Here is a 24,156-nt window from a genome sequence, read left to right on the forward strand (position 1 = left end):
GTGTAGTTCATCTGTTTGCTGCTAATGTTTGGAGGTATATATTTAGGATTAAGAATCAGAAAGTCTCAGTTGCTAATTCAGCTCTGAGAGCCCCCAGTGTCTGGTCTCAGACAGGTCATGCTAGTCTTTATCTTGATATGCAAATATTTAAAAATGAGAAGAACATCTGTTAACATCATACGATGTTGTGTGGATGATTTAATGGTTGTAGCAGTCTGAATTGGGTAAAGTGCTGTGATAATGCCACTAAGATGGCTCTAAGCCACCAGTATGATGCAGCCGAGAAAAAGGCTAATGCACCTCTACGATGCATTAGGCATGGTGTTTTTGTAGGGAGAGGGAGAAACGCTGATAGCGTTTCACAAAGCCTTCCTGAGACCTCATTTGGAATATTGTGTCCAACACTCCTCCCTTCCAGTGAACAGAAACATAGACTTAAAATGGAACAGGTGCAAAGACAGGCTACTAGGCTGAGCAGAGTTACAGTGTTTGACTTTAAAAGACCGAATTAGAAAGCTTTTGTTGCTTAGTTTAGTCAAATGAAGGTTGAGATGGGATAAAGTTATTCTTTGTAAATAAATTCGTGGATTAACATCAGCAATGAAGAACTGTTTCAGCTAAAGTATAACCCATATCTCTGATATTTATACTATAAATTGGTCCTGAATGAATTTAGACAAGAAAATATAGGAACTTTCCTCACCATTTCTTCTGAACAGAAGAGTGGAGCAAAGAACCTGAACAGTTTTAAAGCTGAGTTTGGCAAGCTGCACAGGAGATTTTATTCTGCAATAACTATAGAAAGTTATGAGATGAGTCTGGATTTGAAGTATTGAGGTCTCTAAGGGGTCTGAAGGGAGGCTGAAATTGTTTGTTTTCATTATATTTATTTGGCACTAACAGTGTGCTTCAGTGTTTCCAGTGGTTGCTTGTGGATACGAAATATGTTTTTTCTGCTCTTCTCCCAAACCCTTTAATAACTATTTATTTTACTTGTCCCCTGTTCTTCCCCAAATCTTCTCACTTTCACCATGGAACTGATTACGAGATCTGGGATCAGGAACGGATGGTTCCTCCTGAGGAAATAGAGGATAAAATAGGTATTTTTTTAATCCCCTTTTGTTGTGTGATGCATGGTCCTGGGATTGTTTTGGTGAAGTTGTTACTCGGCAATTATTAAAAAAAAAACACGTGGCTATTGCAAAGACATAGGATATAGACAGTGCCCTCAAGCTCCATCTCTCCCTCTATGGCATTCTATAATTATAGCCTTTCCTGTAGCTTTTTTGCCTTTTGTAGGGTATTGGGAAGCCTTTTGTGGTGTTTAGGGCACACAGGGGGCGGGTATACTCTGGAAATATCAGAGCTGAACATTCATTGCGTGGTTGCCTGCAATTGCACATCCATCCCAAAGGGACCATCCTGTGTCTCTGAACTATGCAGAGGCACACACTGAAATGCCATGTTGGTGATCCAGATGAGGTGTTGCATTCTTTCTGCTACTCAAACTTTGCTGTTCAGTGTGAAGTTTTTCTGTCATGCTGTCTGAAGAATATATGTATTTGTCTTCTCCTGCGCCCCAGAAGGATTGTTTTCAGTGGTGCCTTGCAGTCTGGTTATCTGTCTGCCTTTGCATTTGCAGCATTTCTGCGAGAAAGTGGACTTCCAGGGAAATCAGCATATCATCAAAGACCTCAGATTGGAAGGGGAAATATGGAAGGAAAATGAGATGTGAAATTCTTTCACAGGCTCTAACTTTGGTGTTGAATTAAGTAACCAGAATGTGGTCAGGAAGTAGAGGATGATAAAGCGCAGTGCTTCCATTGGGTTGTCTTGTTTTTTCAGAAGGTCGTGCAGCCTGAGAGATGCGTAGTGTTTATAACACATTCATGGCATAGCTGCTTCCTGGTAAGCGTGCAACAGGAAGAAGTGTTGTTCTTAAATTAGTAAGTGAAAAAAGCAGCTGGTAAAGGATAGGCTACAGCTTGCTAGATTTTATTCTGGACAGGATTTAAGGAGAAAGTTTCTTTTCAGTGTTCTGCTGAAGGACCAGATTAAAAAGTAAAATCTAGCTGCTTAGATTATTGGGTTTGTTAGGCTCAGGCCATGTTGTGCCACCGGACGTTTGTCTGACTGTGAAAAGGGCTCTGTGCCTTAGGTGACTATTGTCATAATAAAAAATTGATTCTTATAGGGAATCACTATAATATAAACCTGAATGTTTATAAAATACATTGTTAGGCAATGGAGAACTCTTAAGAAAGTGAACTAAGTCAGGTACTATTCCTGCTTCTACCAGTAACTTGCCATGTGGCTTTATACATGTTATTTGAAAAGGAGACAAATAGTGTAGCTCATTGATTTTAATAATTAGGGCCAGTTGAATATCGCTTTTGTTTTTTTCCAATAAAAAGACTGTAACTGCCACTTAGGATGAATTCTGTCTCAAAAATGAGTTCGCAAGCATGTACTTTGTCTTTGCTGACTAAATTTGATAGCCAGTCTTTTGAAAATTTTAGCCATAATATTTATAGAATAGTAGCCAGTTAAAAAATGGATGTGATTTATAATTTATTTTAAGATCAAACACAAAAAACGTACTAGGGAATACATTTTCATGGAAGAGGCTTATACTGTGGTGAATTTCTTTCCTGTTCAACACCTTACAGATCGTCAGTCTGGAGAAAAAAAAAAAAAGGCACTGAGATCTTGTCTTTCGTAGACAACTGTGTGACAGCAACTGTGCTGTTTATATTTAAACCATCAGATTATCTCTGATACTTTCAGATGGTCTGAAGCGGATTTCTAGCAATGCCCTTCATGATGGGTTCCTATAATTAATGGTTCCTGAAACTACCAGGCCTCAAGCACTTCCGCTCTCCCGCAGCTCTCTGAAGTGTGAAGCTCAAGGATCAAAGAAATGTTAATTATATTTGCTTTAGGCTGCACAAAATATAAACCCAGATCACTTGTTTGCTGAAAAGTTCTAGGACTTGTCTGTGTGAGCAAGTTAACTAGCATCAGCCAGACTATAATCGCTATAGCCATAACACTAAAATCCTCTTATCCTAGTAAGAAAGATGTTTCGGGGTGAGCTGGGCTTCTTTTGGATGCAGGTTGTTAAGCCAAAAAACTATTCATTGCCAGAAAACCCCCACTCCAGACCCGTTCATGGAAGATTTGAACTACTGCAGCGTATGATTCTGTCACCATTTCACTGGTAAATTTTCCGTGCTGGGAATCCATTAGATGGCAAGAATCATTTTTTTCCTTCAGTCATGCGGGTCCTGGGGAGGCACAGGCACTTGTTGACGTGATGAGGTGCAGCTGTTTAATGCAGCCGGTATCACAGGATCGGGCAGTTCTTGGCTTCATACGGGTAATTTGTGGGGGAAAATGATGGACCTTCATTTGTAAATGATTCTCTTGACCTTTCTGGCAAGGAGGTATGTGTGGTTGAACGAAGCATCTTTTTCATGTCACTGGTGATGGAAACTAGAATGTAAACACAGTGGTGAGAGGGGTGGCAGGAGCTTGTGAGCAGAAAGAGAAAATAAACAGAGGAGAAGGGTTCCCTAAAGTGAGTGGCGGCAAATACTGACATTCATTTTATGTCCTTTTGGTCAGTTTACCAGTGGGTTGGTTTGTTTGGTGGTGTTTTTTTGTTTTTTTTTTTTTTAAAATTCTTCTAATAGTTACAGATAATATGTTACTGTTACTCTAACTAGCAAACAAATGCGACCATGCTGATGAACAGGAGAGACTGAGAGTGCCAACTTCTGAGAAATTCCTAGGATCACCAGTGATAATCAGCTTCTGTATGAGCTACAGCCATTGGATTATTTAAGTTTTGAAGCCTAGTTCCAAGGGCATGATTCATATTAACAGCCCTGCTTCCTCCATGGGATGTGACAGTGGGGGATTTGCAGGGTCAGGCCATACTGATGCCCAAACCTTATTCTACCTTTAACACCAGCAGGCTGTATACCAAATTGAAGAACAAGAGATAGTACAACATTAAATATGTTGGTGTAACTGTTTGAGACCTCTTCAGAAGAAATAAGAAAAAATACCATCTTATATTATCCTGATAGGTACCTTTTAATGTTGAGTGCTTATCAGCAAGTTCCAGGTATTTTGAACATTTTTATTTCCCTGTTGGATTTGGGGTCAAATAAAGATAATTAAATACTACTTTTAGCATTAAAGTGTACTTAACACAGCGTGGCTCAACAGAGGCATGAGTGATTTATTTGTAAATAGTACATTCATTGATGATATTGCATTTATACTTGAATTGTATTTATTGGATACACAAAACCTTTGTTGAAAGGCTGCCTTGTTGTAGTGTGCATAAATATTATCCATCATTTGTTATTTAAATATGAAGAGTAACTTCAGTCTGCTGTCTTTATTTTGGATAAATTAGAGAGTTACTTTTTCTTTTTAGTTTCGATATTGGAAGAATCAAGATGTATCAGAAATTCCTCTTTAGCAGACACCTAGCACTGAATCATTCATCTGTACTCATTAAGTAAGGTATGCTGTTATTGAATGGCCACTCAGTGATAGAGTAGCAGGACAGGAGAGATACGTGCTTTCTTCACTGAATCAACATCATTTCAGTGGAGGTTGAGGTTTTTAAATCAAGAAAGCGATTCAGTTGCACATATTTTATTACAGGCTGTGAGAATCCTAGAGCTTAATCTCCCAGGCTGCATGTGAAAATTTCAGCCTGAAGAGAGGCTGCCTCTCTTCCCCTTCTGAGTGAGCACTTGCTCCCTCTCTCTGAGATGCCTGCAAACACACACACTCACTGGTCAGCCGCCTGACTATTTAAGTGCGTGGCACATTGAGGGATTCAGGAACAGACCCCATTAGTTGTTTGGGAGGAGTAGGATTTTGGACGGCAGCAGAGCACAACTGTAGACAAGAGAGAACTGAGCCCTCTCTTGTCACCCTGAAGGAATGGGCTTGTATTTGATGGAAGAGGAGCCTGGATCTGCTGCTCTGTTTAGGAAATGGGTGATATGACTGACTACTGTTCTATCAGCATGAGAAGGGGGAAGCATAGTGGCTCAGAAGAAAGAAAATGAAGAAAAGCTATATGACTTTTTGCACTATTTAGAAATAGTGCAAATGCTGTCCTTGGGAAAGAACCACAGAGAAATTTTTCCAGCACGTGAAGCAAAATGGCATGTTAAGCATGCCATGAAATGTGACATTGTGTGTATTTGAATGAGGTGGGGCTGGAAGAAGAGAGAATAATACTGAGAATAAGCTGAGAACAACAATTAGCAACGGAGCTGGTTTTAAATCTAGACTGACCCTTCTAGATTTTCATTTTTCCAGAACTGTCTTCTGGGCAATCAACATACAGGTTACACCAAACAAGATTATAAATCTTAGGAAGCTCATTGCAAGCATAATGTGAAAGATCAATTCAGAATTTTCTTTTACATTCACATGTGTGATACACCAGTCATGAATTGTATTGAAGCTAAGGAAAAGCTGCTGCAACATTTGCAGCACGTGTGGGTTGTGCCCCCAAAGTACTGATTATAATGTACAGAAAGGCGACTGCATTCTTCGTTATTTGAAAATTGGTTTGTATTTCAGTAGGGAAATTATGGGGAAGAGGAAGGAACAAACGTAGGGAGATGAATGAAAGAGGAGGAGTTGTGTGAGATAGGAGAACGTATAAAATACGGGAAAAGAAAAAATTAGGTGGAAGGGCAGATTAGTGGGAGAGCTGACAGGTTTAGGATGCTGATATGTAAATCAATGTTAGGAACAATCCTACGGCTAGCTATTAGTTTTGATTGATACCAAGAAGTTGAGATCACCTAATCTATATTAAGGTTTGTGTTAACTCTTTGTTTCAAAAGATGCCTGTTACAAATAAGGGTGATGTCATGAGGTAATCCAAAGAACTACTTTTGTGTATTCAAAGGTAGGAAGATTGTTCTTCATTATTATCATTTTGTAATTTATTACATAATTTTGACTTCTGTTTATATTGATTTAGTTCATATTCTGTTGATACAAACTGTATTGTTACCATGCCAAATATTGAAACTATCCTAAAAATAGGACTTATACAATAAATTAAATGTCTTTTAATTTGCTTTATTATTTTACATCTTGGGGGAATCAACCTCTCCCAGCTGTATAAAATCATCTAAAATTCAGCCTTAACCCCCTGAACCTGAAGCCCTTGCCCCCACTGCACCCCACCCCCCACCCCCCCAAAAAAAAAAAAAAAAAATAAAGGGGGGGGGCACATCTGTTTGAGACAAGACAGGAGATGTCTTTGGTTGGTCGTACTTTCTGGCAAAAATAGGAGAAGGTATGTCATCTACTTTCTTCCAGTAGAGTAAAGATAAGCACACTTATCCTTGGTAAATAATGCCAAGAAAACCCTGTTCTTAATTAAAAACGGTTTGTCCTCCCTCCCCCCAGTACTTAATAACTGACTCAACTGAATCAAGGCCTGTTTTGTCTTCAGAAAGAATGCCTTAAAGAAGTACTAGTAACTCTGTATTAACTGAAATGTAGAATGAATTTAGATTGAAATCTAGATTCCATCTAACTTTGTGTTCTTTGTGGAGTGACTTTTTTTTAAAAAATTAAAAGTGTAGATGGTGTTAATCAAGGCTGAAGTACCTGCAGTCCACAAAGCCCTCATACAGCTGCCTTGACCTCTCAATATATAGGTGTTGATGATTTTCAGTAGCGAGGAATTTAAGTGCCTAAAATTCTACTTCTGCACAGGCGGCCATGCTGGTTTGGTTTGCCTTCTGCCCAAGACCTTCTGGTATCCCAAAATGAAGTGCTCCTGCTCATTAGCCCTTGTAGAGATCTCTGTAATGCCCATCATTGCAAGTGAGTTCAGCACAAAGTGTAGCAGCCATGGCTATGGCACACTAATCACAAAGACTGTGCAGGAACCAGGAAAGAAAATACGGAAAAGATAGGGAGTTGGTTATTGAGAATAAATCTGAAAATTGCTAGGGCAAGAGCTGCTCCTTTTCAACGGTTACTGTCTTTAAAAGAGCTGGAAATAAAACCAAGCTCAGAATGCTGTCCTGAAGCATGTTGTTAGAGTTACAAACAAGCACTGGAAAGCTGGGAAGGTGAGAAATTAAGGTTGTCTAGAACATGTTAATTGAGCTCCCTTGGACGTATGTGTTATGATATAGTTTTAAATTACATGATCTCCAAAGTGTGTGGACCAGAAGTGTACAAAGACTGTGCAGCAAAGGAGAGAGGTCTTTAAGACAGGTAGTGAATGGGGTAATGCGCTGCCAGAAAGGAAAGATGCGTCACCCATTTAGGGTAGATGAATACAGCTTCCCCAGCAAAATAGTTTAAAGTATTATATAAGGCTAGGTACTCTGATAAATGAGTTTTAGGAATCTCTGGTTGAGCACTAAAGTTTGTAATGCTCCGAATTCAAAAGATTCATCCTTTAAGTTCACAGTCTAGGGGTATCATATGATGTAACTTGCAGGGGACTGTAATGCAATCTGTTGTTATCTATGCTGTGACTATATGTAATTCAGTTAATGTGTAGGTTTTCAGTACTCTTTTCTTCTAGCTACTGCACTCACTGAATGAGGTCAGGGTCTGTGGAAAAACATTGCATGTCATCGCCTAATAAAAAACCAGGCAGACCTGATATGAACAAGGGGGCCCGATTAATTCCAAATACTTTAAAAAGAAAAATTAGGGCTTCTGAAGTCCTCTCTTAAAAATTTGTTAGTTTCCACCTCATTGGACACCTTTTTATTTTAAGATTTTGGAATTGTGAAGAGGTTAGCATTTATATATAGCTTGTTGACTTTCATTGTGTGTGTTTTGTGTGTGGTTTTTTTTTTTTTAAAATGACACTTTCCATGTATTTACCCTGGACGCACAATGTGAAAACTTAAAATCTAGGAAGCGCAATGTTGTGGTTTAGGCCCATCCAGCAACTAAGCCATACGTGGCCAGTCATTCACTCCCCTCACAGTGGGACAGGGGAGAGAATCAGAAGAGTAAAAGTGAGAAAACTCGTGGGTTGAGATAAAGACAGTTCAATAGCTAAAGCAAAAGCCGTGCATTCAACCAAAGCAAAACAAGGAATTCCTTCACTTCTTCCCATGGGCAGGCAGGTGCTCAGCCACTCAGCCATCTCCAGGAAAGCAGGACTCCGTAACAGTTACTTGGGAAGACAAATGCCATTACTCCGAACATTCCCCCCCCCCCGCCTTGTTCTTCCCCCAGCTTTATATGCTGAGCATGACGCCATATGGTGTGGGATATCCCTTTGGTCAGTTGGGGTCAGCTGTCCCAGCTGCGTCCCCTCCCAGCTCCTTGTGCACCCCCAGCCCACTCGCTGGTGGGGTGGGGTGAGGAGCAGGAAGGGCCTTGGCTCTGTGTAAGCACTGCTCAGCAGTAACAAAAACATCCCTGTGTTATCAGCGCTGTTTTCAGCACAAACCCAAAACACCGCCCTGTTAACTCTATCCCAGCCATACCCAGCACACAGAGTTACAGTCAGTTTTTTAATTTCCATTGGCTTCTGGTGAAATCTTCTTTGAAAAACTGTACCTTGTTTACTTTTTCAATTATACATTTGCTTGCATGATGGAGAGGATGAAAAAGAATTTTCTTTTGATCAGATATAATTATATTTTAGGGGAACTAATTTAATCTTTGTTTTCTTTCTAATCTGGTTATATTCTGACCATGGTCAAAAGCAAGGCTGAGATTACTATTTAAAGAGACTAGTTTCAGTGGTTGTGTCATATCAAATTCATTGCTTTTCTACTCTGTTATTGTTAGATGGGTTACTCTAAATTAGATGGTCTAATTCTGGAAAACTTGAATATGTGCAGGTGGGCTTTTGTGTCAGCAAAGCCACGCTTATTTAATTGGAGCTCCATATGCCTGCAAAAATTGATTCCATATGGTTGAATAGCACATTTTGAAAATGTTTCTTTAATTCATACTAGTGCCAGGAGAAAGTAGAATAACTTTATTTTTTGAGCTCCTCCTTAACTAAGTGACAGTGCACCTGTACACAAACCTTCTCTCAATTTTTAAAGTGGTAATTGACTATGTAGGATTTTCTTGTCACATGTTACCAGTTTTAAGGTAGCTTAAATCTGTGGCTAACAAAGCCTTAACTGTATTGCTGTCTGTCTGTACTCCTGAAGACAAGTGGTGAAATATACCTAAATCATGCAATTCCACCTTCTACTAGGTTGAATTTACATTAGGTTTCTCACAGAAAATCTTTCATATAAGGTTGTGCTGAGTCTACAAAAATACATATGTAGAACTGGTCAAATAAAACCCAGGTTTTTTTTAGGGAAAAAAAGCTTTGAGTTTGTTTCTGGTTAAGCACATTGATGGGAAATAATCCTGTTAGAAAAGTTGGATATCTGTATTTTTAAATTGCGGACAATTTGGGGCCATATAGTTGGTATAATCAAGAGATAAACTTAGAAGGAGTTACGTAAATTAATTTTTTTTTTTAATTGCACACAGGTACCTAAGGATAAAACTGGCCTGAAGGGAAAATCTGGGGGAAACTGGGGAGCTTGACTGTTCTTGCACCTGAGTAAGTGAATGCTTAGCTGGAAATCAGCTTTAGAAAATGTTAAAACTGTTAAATATTTTCAGCGTCTCCGTGCCTAATTGCAATCTGTAACTTGAGACAATACCTTGGCTTTTGAATTGAAAAAGACTAGAGGTACTAGGGCTAGCTAAAGGGAATGTTGTATAGAGCCTTCAGTGCTTTGCGGTAGGTTTGCTTTTTATTGCTACCCTTAAAGCCTCCATAAAATTAAACACAGATTATATGCAGAATTCCTTGGTATTTTGGTGTTTTGCCTTTTCAGTTATTTATCTTGAGACTAATTTCTGAGTTTGAACGACCTCTCTGTTTCTTAAAGTTAAACTAGGTCTTGCTGGTTTGTGATCATAAGAAGGTAACTGCGTTTAAGCAGGACTGAAGTCCTAAGAAGAGGTCATGTTAAGTATGAGGTCATCAGAGGATGAAGCCTGAGAAGACAACCTCGTGGTGGCCTAATATGGTTGTCTTGGAAAGGGTGAATGTTCATTTCACGTTGTTTGAGACAAAAGCTATTGTGTCAGTTGGGTTTGCCTCTATTGAAATAGTTGGATTAGCTTCCCTTAAAATAGGACAAGGACAGCTTTTCTTCATCAGCTTTGATGGAGTATGTGGCAAACATTCCTAGGCGTCTGAAGGGCTCCAACCAGTCCCAAACTTACCCAGGTTCCTGAGAAGGCAGGAAGAATATTTTTCAGTTATCCACCTAGCTTCCTTTCTTGGCAATCCAAGAATTATTCTGGTTATAATAAATTATTTTACATGTCAAAAAGGTACTTTGTTGTATATTTTAACTTATCTATTTATTCATACATATTCGTATATGAAATGCATGTAATAATAACAACAACGAGCAGGTGAGTATAGTGTAGCATGAAACTTTTTTCTACTGGTAACATGTTTTTAATAATGGGCAAGTTAATTGAGTTTTCTGAAACAGTTGCCGGAGCTGGAGGCTTTCTTCCTGCTGGCATCTATCATGCTAAAAGAATTAAGTTTAGTTTTGGAAGGCTTCAGTAAGTTGAATATCCTTACTGGTATCTACATTAAACTTTACAAACTCTACTTATCAGCTGAGAGTCTCTCAATTTAATCTGGTCTAAACTTGTTATCAGTGCATTTTGTTCAGAACCTGTGCTGTGGTTTAATATATACTTGTACTGAATGCATGAACTTATAAATTTATATCTGTCATGTCACTGTGTAAAAAAGTGTATTTCATTTTGCCATAGTATGTACTGTGTTTATCTCTTTGCAACACAGTAGTAGACAAAAAAGTCTCTCATTGCTTTTGATATTAAAAAGAATTAAGTATGTAATGTAAAAACATGCCAGGCTTTGTGAGCTATACAAACATAAGAATTCATTCAGAAATGCATCATGGCATCATTTACCATTGTTCTTTGATTTGTAAGTTAGGTAGTGAATCACAAATAATGCCTGAGACTGTATTATAAGTAACTGGTCGCTTTCCTGTGCATTTGTAGTTCTCATTGAAGTTCTGGTTCCTGCAAATACCGTGCCTTGTAATACTTGTGCTCATTATACATGGTTTTAGGAATTAGGTCAGTGGACTAGCGAACAGGTGTAAGGTTTATTAAAGGAGAGCAGTTCAGTATTCTTAAATGATAATGGCATGTTTTGAAATGAAAATTGGCTCAACGGCTCTGTTTTAAATCCAGCAGGGACCCTGGATTTGAAAAAACAGAAAGGTTTTTGCCTTGATTCTTTTAACTTCTATGCTAACACGCAGCAAATGTTTTCATTTATTTCCTGTGTTATCAGTCCTACTCTGCATATTTTAGTCTATTGCTTTTGACAGTGATGAAAGACAGGTATTTCCTGACCCTTTGTATTTTGGGTGCTACATAAGCTCAGCTGTTCATTTTGGGAGTATTTTCTTCTCCTGTCTTGTTCCCATTTCCTCATTTAGAAGGCAGCACTAGAAATTCCAGGTGCAATTGCAGTCTTTTTGGAATTATAGTTTAAATTTTGTGCTTGTGTATATGAGACAGGAACTTGCCCATACAAAAGGAAGGTGGTCATTCTGCTGAGCTTGAGGATTTGCAGGTTCTACCCTGACAAAGATACCACATCAGTGTTACTTTTTACTCGAAAATTGTCCTTAATTGTTGTTTGAGGAAGGCAGAAGTCAGGAACTATTGAACTAAGAGATGGGGACAATCCAATTAAATTGTGTAGTCTGTTCCTTTATTAATATAGGGTTGATCTCTAACTTAGGTGTGTTATCCAGTTTATTATTTGCCAGTTATTTTAGGTACCGCATCACCTACAGATCTTCTCATTCACACTTGAAATGGAGTGCCCTGGGGCAGGATTTTCTCAGTTAAGCATGGAAATGAACTGGCCTTGTTTTTGAAAGCATCCTGCATGTTGCAGTTCTTGTGCCTGGTGTTCTGGAAAGCTCCACGGGTTTTGTGCAAATCTACATCTGGGTTTGAAGCAAGATAAAATGTATCAGTGACGCAACCCTCTGTGTACTGTATTATGTTCTTCAGGGATCAGCGGCAGGTAAGAGTCTGTATGATAGTTTAGAGGCTGACGTGAAGCCAACTGGTGCTGTTGCTACAGCCTGTTGATATTGTAGGACAAAGCTCTTCAACTTCTTTTAGCAGTCAGTTTCAGGGAGATTGTTATTATTTTTGTAAATCATAGCATATGGTTTCTGACAGTTTTTAAAGATATCGTGCTCTGCTGTTCATAGTCTAGAGGTCTCTGGGGATTTGAAACTCTTTCTCTACAGTATCTCTCAGATCAATTCAGTTTCTAATTAGAGTTGTGTCAACTTGGCATCTACTGAAATCCTAAAGAAGTTGATGTTTGATGAGACAATTCTAGGTCATTTAATCTTATGAGAAATTTTTGGTTACGGATTTTTGTTTTCTTTTTACTTTTGAGAGGGGTTCTTTGTTCAGGAAGTGATGTTTGAGTAATGGGAAGCTCCAGCAGCTGAAATTTTAATAAAAAGGACAAAACAAATTTATTTAAGCAATTTTATTTTTTATAATAGCTTGTTCTCAGACAGCTAACAGAACTGTAGTTGCAACCCTCCCCCATGCTCTCTGCCTTTGAAAGGCAGCATATTTTGATCAGACCTCAAATGCTGATGAAATTATATCTCCTTGTTTTGCCTGAAGCCAAGTGTCACAGCCTTTCATTAGTGTTTGGAAAGTTGTATATCACTAAATTTGAAAGGTACCAAAGTCCTGTGGTTGGCCTCAGCATTAAAATATATAGACACTTGTACTTGATGAGGCTGTAAACCAGATAATTCATCACTAGTGGGGATCTGGAGGTAGATGTGGGCTCTTAAAGAACAATATGTTATATTACAAATTCCTTTGGAGGGGGAATGTTTGTTTTTAGGGATTCCTGGAAAGTGGAAGCCTATTACGGTGGTATTGTGCATGTAATAAATCATGTACTTTGCCTAGCTATGTTGTGGTTTGCTTTTTTTTTTAAAGGTCTAAGACCATTCAAACATTTTGTCATAATAAAAATAACAAGTAGTATCCTCTCCGTAAATACAGAAACACAGAAGAGGGGGGGAAATGAATTTTTTTTTTAAAAAAAGTGTAATATTCTCACTATCTATTTAAATAAATGCTAGTGTGTCACACAATTCATGTGAACAGCAATGCAGCTGTATTGCTGTTGTCTGCCCAAATAACAATAAATGAGAAGGAAAGAACGTAAGACAAGGGGGATATTTATTGGAGATTGGCATTGTGGTATGAATGAACTGACGCTGTGGTTTTGGGGGGTGTGTGGTGTAGCCTCATTACAGGAGGCTTCATCTGTTTGCTGGTCTTCACTATTTAGAAAGCATCTTTAGTGATCCTTTTTGCAAACCAGCTCATGCAGTAACTGGCAAAACAGAAGCAATTAGTGGTGTAATCTCAAAGGGAATCTCAAGCTTCAGTTTAAGTGCAATGATTAAATCCACTAAAATGATAACCATTGCTGCCAAGAACTCCTGTAATTGGTCACTAATGTATTTTGTTGTAGCAGTCGATAACTACTGGATTTCATGCATGTAATTAGTAATGCATACACGTTTGGTCAGTAAAATTGAAAATCCTAATAACCGAGGCCAGAGGGGGTGGGAAGGAGCACAGAGCTGGAGAACTGAAATAGTGCTCTGTTGATAGTACCTAACTAGAACTGTATGCTTCAATAAAACAAGTGTCCTACTGTGCTGGAATACAAATGGGCTGTCTGTGGCAGGATATAGCAAAGACGTTTGGCAGAGAGGGATTTGAAAGCTTCTGGCATAATGTAATTGAATTGGCCATTTCTTTAAAGATACAGCAAATTGTTTGCTGCGGCATTCATCATCATAAGGAAGGTCAGACAGCTTGCCAAACATATGATATTCATAATAAAAAGTAAAACGGTGATGCTTATATTTAAACACAAATCATGTTATCATATTTGTAAAAGCTGTGGAAATGAATGGGAATATTTTTGGTGGCGCTGAGGCATTAGAATCTAAGTAGGACTGTAATTCAAGAGGGGAAAAGCGTATAGTCAGGGAAAAGACCCCCAAGGGAATTCAGCTAGTGAGCAACATATGATCCCCCTGACTTGAGAGGATAGTAGGTGTTTTGGCAGGAGTATTGCTGACTCTTCTCATCACTTCAGGGAAGATAAGCTTGTGTGATCCTGTTTTTTCCCTTTTAAGAAAACAAAGGGAAAAATAACAAAGAAGGACTTCAGAAAGTCTTTAAAAAGAGACAAAATCTAAGCTGAAGCGTTGCTGGGTTTTGTTAGTCAGTTATCCTGTGACAGGACAAGATGATGCAACAAGCTGTAGCATATCTGAAATGTTGTATGAAAGGCTCAGTATTGGTGCACTGGGAAACCCCTCTCGAGTCACATCCAGAACGCTGAACATAAATTGCATGATGACAGGGGCTTTGGGCCACTCAGTGATGCCTCTGCAAATGAGTAGCTGTTAGCTTTGAGCTTCTAACACATTCAGGAGAGTGGCATTTTGATTTCTTGCACCACTGCACCACTGATAGGGTTGGAAATGGGAATCAAAATAATTAGATTGGATATATAGATCCCGGCAAACCAGCCAAGAAAGCGGCTGGGCTGGGGAGGGCTGCTCTGAATTCTAAAATGTGCTGGCACTTTTTTTTTATGAGAGGGCGAGGACGGAAGGAGTAAACTAGAGAGCAGATGCTTGCCATTTATATTCAAAGCATGTAATAAAATAATTGAATATATGCTTCCTCCTATTAAAGCCTGTTAAAATCAGTAATAAAGTACATTAGCATTATATTAAAAAGGGACCACAGATTTTCAGGTAATATATCTTAGTTACAGGATGCACAGTGTATAGATAGGCAGACTGAGAAGTGGTCTTTTACACTATTTGAGGCATTCCTCCTTGCCAATACAGGACTGTTCCCAACAGTGCATTTTCTGTTATTTTGTCCAGCAGTAGCTGTGCAGTATTCTCCCCGGCAGTTTTTTTCACAGGCCAAGAGTTGTACCCCTCCAAAAAGCCTTTCCTGCTGTTTACTCAGTATTTTCCATTAAACAAAAAAATCCTTCCCTTTATATTCCTTCTTGAGTTTTCATATGTGATAGAAAATGTCTTCCTTTTCTGCTGTGCAGATTCCTCCTTTGGGTATTTTTTAAACTATAACCCCACTTTGCCATTTTTCACCTGTACAGATTTATCTCCCAGTCTTTACTCAAAAGTTAGTTCTTCAAGTTTTTGCTTTTTAGAGACCCCCCTTCATTTAACCAGAAGATTCAGGAGTCCAGGTCCTCCTAAATTTATCGAGGCTATACATTTTTTTGCATAATACATTTTCTGATGCTTTTGTTTTTTTTAAATTCTACAACGTAGCTTGCCTGCCCATAATATCTTCTGCTTCATTTATGACTTAGTGCACTTTTCCCCTTCCTTCCCTTCCTTCCTTATTACTAATTTTTTTTTGTACCGAACTTGTTATATCTTGCATTTTCCCAAGGAATATCTCTTGTTACTTTTCATTTGTGTTTCTGTTTCCTTCTCATTGCTTTAAATCCCAAGTCCTTCCTGTCTTTGCAAATTCTAATCTATCTAGTCAACGTTAAGCACCAATCCAAAATAGCCTAGTGGTCTGTGTGCACATCTGCAATGAGGAAAGCAGTGGATGCAGATCGCAGTATCTCCTGTGCTTTGAAGCCAGATGTACAGGGCCATGTCTCTGCTAATAATGTATGATAATAACACATGCTTAAATATTTGCCTACTTTTGCAGAAGCCTGTCCTGTGTCCTGTCCCTAAAACACTGGCTGAATTTGTAAGCAAATCCAGCAGTTATTGGCCCCAGTTGTAGTCGCTGGAAAAAGCTCTGTTGAGCTGTTCCTGAACATCCTCGTTCTGAACTAAATAGCAGCATTTTTCTCCTGTTTCCCTACTCCAGATCTCCAGGTGATTTTTAGACGTTATTTTTATTAATGTGCTCTTCTGTTCATTATTTCACAGCACTACTCACTTTTAAAGATAGTGATGAGGAATAGCAAAGTGATGTCTTTTTCTTTTGATCTGTGCAAGCCCGTAATATCTAAAGCTCCTTCAGAAGTTGTCATGTATATATCTTGACGTGCGCTGCGGCCATGCTCTACAGCTTGCATGTAAGTCTACCATTCAGTGATTTGATGTTTTGATGTAAGATGACAAGACTAACAAATATGGAGTGTATTTACTATCCGTATGGAATGGATGATATTTAACTAATATGGAGGTACAGTGTGGAGGAGCTGTACTCATACCTGAAGCTCAAAGTGTTTGGATGTATTGGGGAGAGAGTTGGGGAGTTCTAGAGGAGCTCATCTTTCTGGTAGGAAGCTGATAAAATCCAATCTGTTTTGTCAAATAGAGACTGAAATTTTGAGTTGGTCAGCATCTGGTAATGAGTGTGTGAAGATTTATGAAATGAGAAGGCCCTTTTGTTTGGAAGAGACCACATTTGGAGTACTGTGTCCAGTTTTGGACCCCCCAGTTTAAGAAGGATGCGGAACTGCTTGAGCAAGGCCAGCGGCTCTCCGCTCTACCAAGATGATCAGGGGGCTGGAACACCTCCCTTATGAGGAAAGGCTGAGAGACCTGGTTTTGTTCAGCCTGGAGAAGAAAAGACTGAGGGGGGATTTCATCAATACCTATAAATATCTAAAGGGTGGTGACTGGATGATGGGACTAGGCTCTTTTCAGTGGTGCCCAATGACAGGCCAAGGGGCAATGGGCACAAGTTGGAACACAGGAAGTTCCACCTCAATATGAGGAAAAACTCCTTTCCTGTGAGGGTGCCAGAGCCGTGGCACAGGCTGCCCAGGGAGGCTGTGGAGTCTCCTTCCCTGGAGACATTCAAAACCTGCCTGGATGCGGTCCTGTGCCCCCTGCTCTGGGTGTGCCTGCTCAAGCAGGGGGGGTGGACAGGGTGATCTCCAGAGGTCCCTTTCAACCCCTACCATTCTGTGAAATAAAAAGATGTGCTGGAAATGAGCTAAAGGTAGAAGAATTCAAAAAGGAAACAGATTTTGTTATTCCCCCAATATTCATTCCTATTTTAAAACTGAAAAATTGTTGAAATTGAGATGAGGAATTGTCCCTTAGCTGAATTTTTTTCATCCTGTTCAGATGAATTCCTAAAATACAGATTTCTTTCAATGTTTCAAAGTTAAGCTGATGCAAGGATTGCATATCTGAGTTTCAAAACTTGTGTTATTGAGGAAACTCAGATAATGTACTGGTCTCTTTTTCTCTTCATGCTTATGAAGGTCTTCAGTTAAGGTTAGGACTTTCATACTGGCACATTATTTAGCTGAGATGATAGTCATCTGTTTATGGAGGACAGTTGCAACACAGTAGTTACTGTGCAAGAAACAGGAGAAATAGTTCAGTAATTTGTCTTGTGCCTAAAGTTACCAGATGCCTTCTGCCCAGTGTATCTGTTATGGCAGATAAAACACACAGCCCGCTTAGGAGCCCTGTAAGGACTGACCGATGTTCAAAGTTGACTTGATTGCTTGGCACTGATGTTTTACTTAGAGAATTTGGAAAAAAATGTTATTTTGTTTTTTAATAACTTTTTCCTTGACCTTTATCTGCAGTGAAATTGGCTGGCAGTAGTATCACAGCTGGTCTAAATGTAACAATTTATTTATGGCAATAATGCCACAGAAGAACAAACGGAGTTTGAGAGGAAAGAAGAAATGAAAGAATCTTAGCTTTTTTAACTTGCTGAATGTGAATGAATGCAAATGCCACTGACTTGAACAGAGAGATCAAATTAAATACCTTGCACGGGTTCCATAATGTCTGTCCAAGACGACTGCAACACTTGATCCCCCATGTTTTGCCTACTGCCATTCAGTCAACAGTGTAGCACTGTATTTTACACAGGCTGTAAAAACAAGGCAGTGCATTACACATGTAATATTTTCTATACTGGTGAGAACGTTAAATGCTATTAAGTATTTCCCATTCCAATGTATAAATGACCTTCTATAATATGAATTCTAGGTAATGGAAGCACCTTACGTATGTCATTTCATTCACTTACGTATTTCAGCACCACAGTACAGCATTTGCTTTGTTTAGGAGACATGCAGAGGGCTTTAATATTCTGTTTTAGGTTACTAAAATCATATGAGATAAACATCAGGATGTGCCACATAGCTAACGTGATTGTACTGTAACTTGGAACAAACTGTCCTGTTTCTTCCTTGTCAGGAAGACTTTTCTATGCTTGTTGTTGTCTTATCTTTGGTTATTGGAACCATGTTTATGTCATTCTTCTACAATAATCTTTGGAACTAATTATGTTCAGTGAATGTCTTACCTCTTGCAACTTTTCACTACCAATGCACATTATATGGTATGACTTCTTTTCCTGTACAACTAATGAACTCAGCTCTTCGTTATTCTGTGGTGAATTTGCTTTTGATGGCCATCTGAAAATAGGTAAAAGAATACTCAAAGTCTTTTGCTTTTTCTGATCTCTTACGCCAACACTTAGAAACCTGGTGAGTGGTCTCCTCTTGTGAGATAGTATACAACCAAGGAAATGTTTAGATTCTTTCTAAACTGGCAGAGAAGTTTCATTTACACGCAGACTTAGCTGTAAAGAGATGCATATAGTTAGCTATTTCAAAAAATATTAAATACTGTGGCTGTACAGGATTCAATTCTACCAATGGATGTGGAAAATGTTTTTGTATTTTTGAAGCGAACCCCATTATTTTTATGTGACCTTAGGGGAATATGTTTTTGAAACTTGCTTTGTTACTGTAGCAAGTTTTTTAGGCTTTCAAAGCATGAGTTCTTAAATTAATAATACCCTTCTTCTACCCATGTATTGTTTGGAAAAATTAGGCTTGTTTAGGAAATTATAAGTGACAGCACTGATACCTTAGCTCCCTACCTTGGGAAGTGATTCCCTTATTTCCCTTTTCCGTGCCCCTCTCCAGGAACAAAAGCAATACGAAAATGCAGATGTTGAAAGGCATGAAAATGTGTTTAAAGTATTTTCCTTCTGTCTTGGAACAATGCTTGCTGACAGCAGAAGGCTTACTTGCTGGTTAAAATTAGATTTGAATCATCAGTGTAATAGTGGTAGGAAATTGTAGAATGGAAGGGTGCCAGGAAGCTGATCTATATCTGCCCTTTCAGTACATCTAAGGTGGGACCTGAATGACTTTAACTGGCTCCTCAGTTGGGCAAATTTGCCCTGTATGACAAGTCATGGGTACTGGTTTAAGCATCGTGAAAACAAAATACTTCATGCCTGGGCAAAAGCCACTTAAGTGGGATACAGAGAACAGACACAAGAGGGACAATGCAAGACGGCTGTTACAACTTTGGCTTCCTAAGTGTGTTTCTTGTTGGTTCCTTACATCACATTTAATTGGGCCCAAGCTTATTACCTCTCACCATTTTCCTGGTCTAGAATAAAAAAAAAAAAAAAAATCTCTGTTTTGGGGCTTGGTTTATTGGGTTTTATGGTTGTAAAAACACCATGAAGTTTTAATGAGCTAGCTTTGAGTAAATTAGAGGACGATGCCTGCTCTGATGCCCCATCAGTGTCAGCATCGTTCTGGCTTATCCTTTCTCCTCAGCTGTTTTGAGGCAGTCCAGTACCCAGTTGCTTCCTTGCTATAGTTATTATCCATTGGCCTTGCAGTAACCCAATCTATGGAAGACAGTGACCTCTCTATGCACCTTAAAACCCTTCTCAGAAATGGTTGTAATTCTGCTGATGCAGAATGCAGCTGCCCATTTAAATCTCTTTTTCTTACAGAGGGGCTGGTTATATCTCTGCTGTGTACTGGCTTCTATTTCATTTCTGGTGCAATTTTTACACTATTTCCATAAGCAGCTTGGTTCCTGATTACTTCAGGGAGTGCTTTGCATGATATAATGGTAATTGATATCAGCTGAAGTGCTAAAGCTACCAGCCTTCTAATTTAAATTAGGGCCAGTTGGAGATGGGAGAGCTGAAAGTTGAGGGTTGTGCATGGTAGAGGGCTCTGCTTTTGGAAATTATTTTGCTTGCTTTCATACTGGAGTAGGAATTTTCTGACCTTCAGGTTATGCGGTTATTCTTGTCCTGGGTGGCAAAGTGAAGTCGCAGTGGTTGTGATGGGACAATGAAGGAGGAATTTTAACTTAAGTGTTTAATGATGTTTAGTGCGTTGCAGTTCTCTTCATCAGTACTATGAATGCAATCAGACATATTTTAAAATAAATCTACATAAATAGCTGGCTTATAATAATGCAGCATTGGTTTATGTCTTTTTAGATCATTTGTTTACATCTACTCCATTTAACGCTCTCTATTCTATGTATGTATGTATCCATCTATCTATCTATATATATCTGGAGTTTATATATATAATGTTTATTTATTTATGGAGATATAAGCAGTTCTACAGCTGGACTGTATTGTTTATAGGTATTATTTAATTGTTGGCAAATATTTGGAAGGCGCAGGACCACCATAGTTTCATGCGACTGGTAAAGCAAACTTGACTGTACCTGGGAGAAAACTGAAAGTGTTGCCTGAGCATGAGAGGCCACCCTGAGTTGTGTATTTGGCTTACAGACTGCAAGCCATACTCCTGCATGGGTACCAACTGGAAGAAGAGTGGGCGGTGTGGAAGATTTTGCTGGAAGTTACTGGTGTGTTTGTGTTTGAAAAAATATATAGGGACTGCTCTAGCTTTTTCCTCCAGAGTTCTTACAGGCTTGGTGGAACGATGTACTGTTAGGTAGGCTTCAGGTTGCCCAGATGATGGTGGTTTGCACGGCTCCACTTGTAGCTTGTTCTGCTCTCTAAGTTTTTCAGAAATGTAACTCAAATTTTATTTTCTTTACATTGAGTCTATTATTTAGCGTTAGATCTTTTCTGATTAATTTAATTGCTTGTCCTCTGTGTGGTATCTTGTGTTGTATTTGTAGATAGTTGTTTGCCATGTTTCTCAAGTCAAGGTCAGGAACCATTCCCTAAAATATCCAGACACTTGCATTATATAGTGCTTTTTCCTAAGCGTTCTTCCTTTGTGTTGTAGGTATCTATAAAAGTATGTAAACGAACCTAGAATATTAAGGTTTTTATGGCCTTACTACTTATACTCTTGTTCAACTTAAAGCATTGTGATATTGCATATACTCTTAATCATACTGTTAGCCAGTATCATCTTCAAACATATTCCATGTCCCCTGGGTGTCTACCTACCATCTGTTATTTTATCCTGTTAGATTTCCACCAGATTGCCCATTTTCTCTCCAGCATACTGTGCTGAAAAAAACCCTCCTTATAGTTTCCCTTATCGATCTCCCAGTTTAGTCTTAATTACACAGCTAATCAGATTATGGTGATTTTTTTTCTACTTCTCACCTCCATGTGCTTTCCAGTTTGACCAAAAGCATATACCTGGAGCTGATTCACTTCATTTCTGAACACAGGTATTTATATGCATGCAGGCTGAGTATACAAGATTCTTCTAAACACTGTTTTCTGTTCTGTTCACTTTGTGTGGTAGGTGTAAAGACATCTGTGGAGCCCAGTTCTTCACAACTTCAGCAGCCTCTCGGCCTCCACTTCTTCCTGTGGCCCAAGGGAATCAGCCTCTCTGCAGCTGACCCGAGCCGATTCAAATGCAGTGGCTCCAGACAGGCCCATCCTGCCCTCTCTCCTCTCCTCCTTGACCCTGTGCTCCCACTCCCTGGGCGCTGTCGGCGCTGTCATTGTACCGCTGGGCAGTGCTGAAAAATGGTTTTGTTTGTGAGGTGAGCTTCCAGTCAGATCAACAGTCTGATCCAGCCCCTGCCCCTGACACATGGCAACAGTAGGGTCTTAAATAAGCTTAGGCTGGCTATTAATACACAACGCTGAGTCACTGCTGAAATGCTTCACTTTACTGGGCGCCTTTTTAAAGCCAACCAATGCCAGATCCAGTCTGCCTAGAATGGGCTATAAATCGCTGTCCTGGGCAACTGAATGATGCGCAGCTCGGCCATCTATGTGGCAAGGTAAGGTAGGCATGTGTGGAAAATTACCTCAGTCGGTGTCTGCAGCCACCCTGCCTCCGCTCCAGCATCATTGCCCAAATAAAAACCCGGGGAAATGCTCTCCAGGCAGAGGAAGCAGCTTTCTGTTTTCTTTAGAACCTGCAAGAAATTTAGGATTCTGGGAAGATGTGTGAGAATGATTTACAGACACTGGCAGTCTTATCACCCAAATGACTGATGCCAATAACCCTCTCTTGTTGTTGTTATAAAAATACCTGAACAGGCTGGAGCTCAAACCAGGTGACGGTTCCAAACAACTGAGAGAACATCTTGACTGTTAACTGACAATAACCGACATTCCTGCATTGGGGACCACTGTTCTATAGGACGGGAAGGGGTTCATTCTTTCACTGCTCATTTTTTGTACTGCTGGACAAAAGCTTGCCTGATAGAACTGCATGTTTCATGGCTAATGAGCTGAGCCAGTCCTTGGTTTCTGTCCATGTACTACAAGAATTAAACCGTATGGAATACTACTGTGGAATATTTAGGTCCATTTATAAATACAAAGATTCATGTGTACAAACTGGCTTCAGTCTTAATTTATTTAGAATACTTGATCAGACAACACAGCTGAGCCAACATAACTCTTGCTGCTGCTGCGAGAGGTGGTTCGGCCCTCACTTTTGTCTTCCCTCCCTTCTGGCCATATGGTGCTTGTCTGACTCCTCGCTCCACCACTGAAATCTTCCTTCCTGGAAGACATCAAGCCATTTTATCTGGTTTGATGGTGTGAAACAGGTGTGAGGAACTGTGCGCTTCCCTTCTGAAAGCTGTGTTTCAGCACAAGGGCTGCAGGTCTAGTGAGAAAACCTCCAGTGCCAAGAGGTACAAGCTAGATCAGCATGGGTTCATTTCTACTTACTGTTTTGATCAAGAAAAGGACTAGTCTAGTTTTACATATATATTTTGTGATATATTTTTAGATGTTACCACCTGGACATGATATAATAGTCCTGTGGCAAAAAAAAAAAAAAAAGAGAGAAAAGAATGGCCTTTCTAGCACAGATAGCATGATTGATAGAGCTGTGGTTTTACATGCTTTGAATTTTAGTGGAGTGAGGAGGCTTTCTGGTCTTAAACTTACACTATCCTGCATTCCAAAATAAAAGATATTAAAAAATGCTGTGGTGCATGTATACTTGGCAAAAAAAAAAGACTTACCGCTTTACCCAGTAAAAAACAATGGTCACAGAAGGGAGGTGTTCTCCACCAGCTAATTGTGTAGGACGTGGCTACGTTTCAGTAGCTTTCGTGACTGATTTGGTGACTGATCATGTGTTTGACGGACGGGTGCTCTATTTGTGTTTATTTGGACTTTCTGTCATACTGGAGTTCTGCAAAGCTAGTGAGAGTCACCTTCGGTGTAGTTCCATCCTTTACAGTAGCCCCGTTGCAAAGCATGGTGTAAAGTAATGTAGTAACTATGGGAAACAGTTACAGAGTTTGCAACATTAGGAATGATGGGTTGGGTACCATCTTGGTTTAAAAACAGCCTTAGCAAGCACGTGTGAAAGTACAAATGCAAAGGTTGCAGGGGAAAACTTAATGCTTGCGATCAAGAGCTGGAGCAGGTACTAGGTTCAAGAAGTGTCCTTGTTAGTGTTGCCTGAGTTCACCTGCTGCCCATTCCCCAGTGTGGGAGTGGCGGGGGGTGGTAGCGGGAGCTGCCCAGAGCCCAGGGAGGTGGTAGGAAGGGAGAGGTCAGAGCAGGATTGTGCCTCTGGCTGGAGGAAGGTAAGGAGAGGAGGCGCTTTATGTTTTGACAGCTCAGGTGCGCTTTTCTCATATTTAGGGTCTCTGCAGTCTTAACAGCATTTTCATTTATGTGTCATCTCTTTGGCTGTTCTGCTGTTTTCTGTAGAAAAAAGGGAAACTTACTAAGTGTAATGCTAAAAACACCTAGCATTGTCAGCAGTCCTAGTTTGGGGATTTT

The 24,156-nt window shown here is 39.5% G+C and overlaps 1 protein-coding gene across 9 annotated transcripts in view; it reads left to right on the forward strand.

The window, feature by feature from the left end:
* The window catches only part of TBL1X (transducin beta like 1 X-linked), a 199,936-nt gene that overhangs the window by 49,134 nt on the left and 126,646 nt on the right, over positions 1-24,156 (forward strand). For 6 of the 9 annotated variants that reach the window (XM_075095358.1, XM_075095388.1, XM_075095367.1 and 3 more), the window contains one exon: positions 9,538-9,610. The exons of the other annotated variants lie outside the window; for them this stretch is intronic. The gene's annotated coding sequence lies outside the window, so the exon portion shown is untranslated. The remainder of the gene's footprint in view (positions 1-9,537; positions 9,611-24,156) is intronic. 9 annotated transcript variants of the gene reach the window in all.

This window comes from Phalacrocorax aristotelis, chromosome 1 (assembly GCF_949628215.1).
Source record: "Phalacrocorax aristotelis chromosome 1, bGulAri2.1, whole genome shotgun sequence".
Lineage (NCBI taxonomy): Eukaryota > Metazoa > Chordata > Aves > Suliformes > Phalacrocoracidae > Phalacrocorax > Phalacrocorax aristotelis.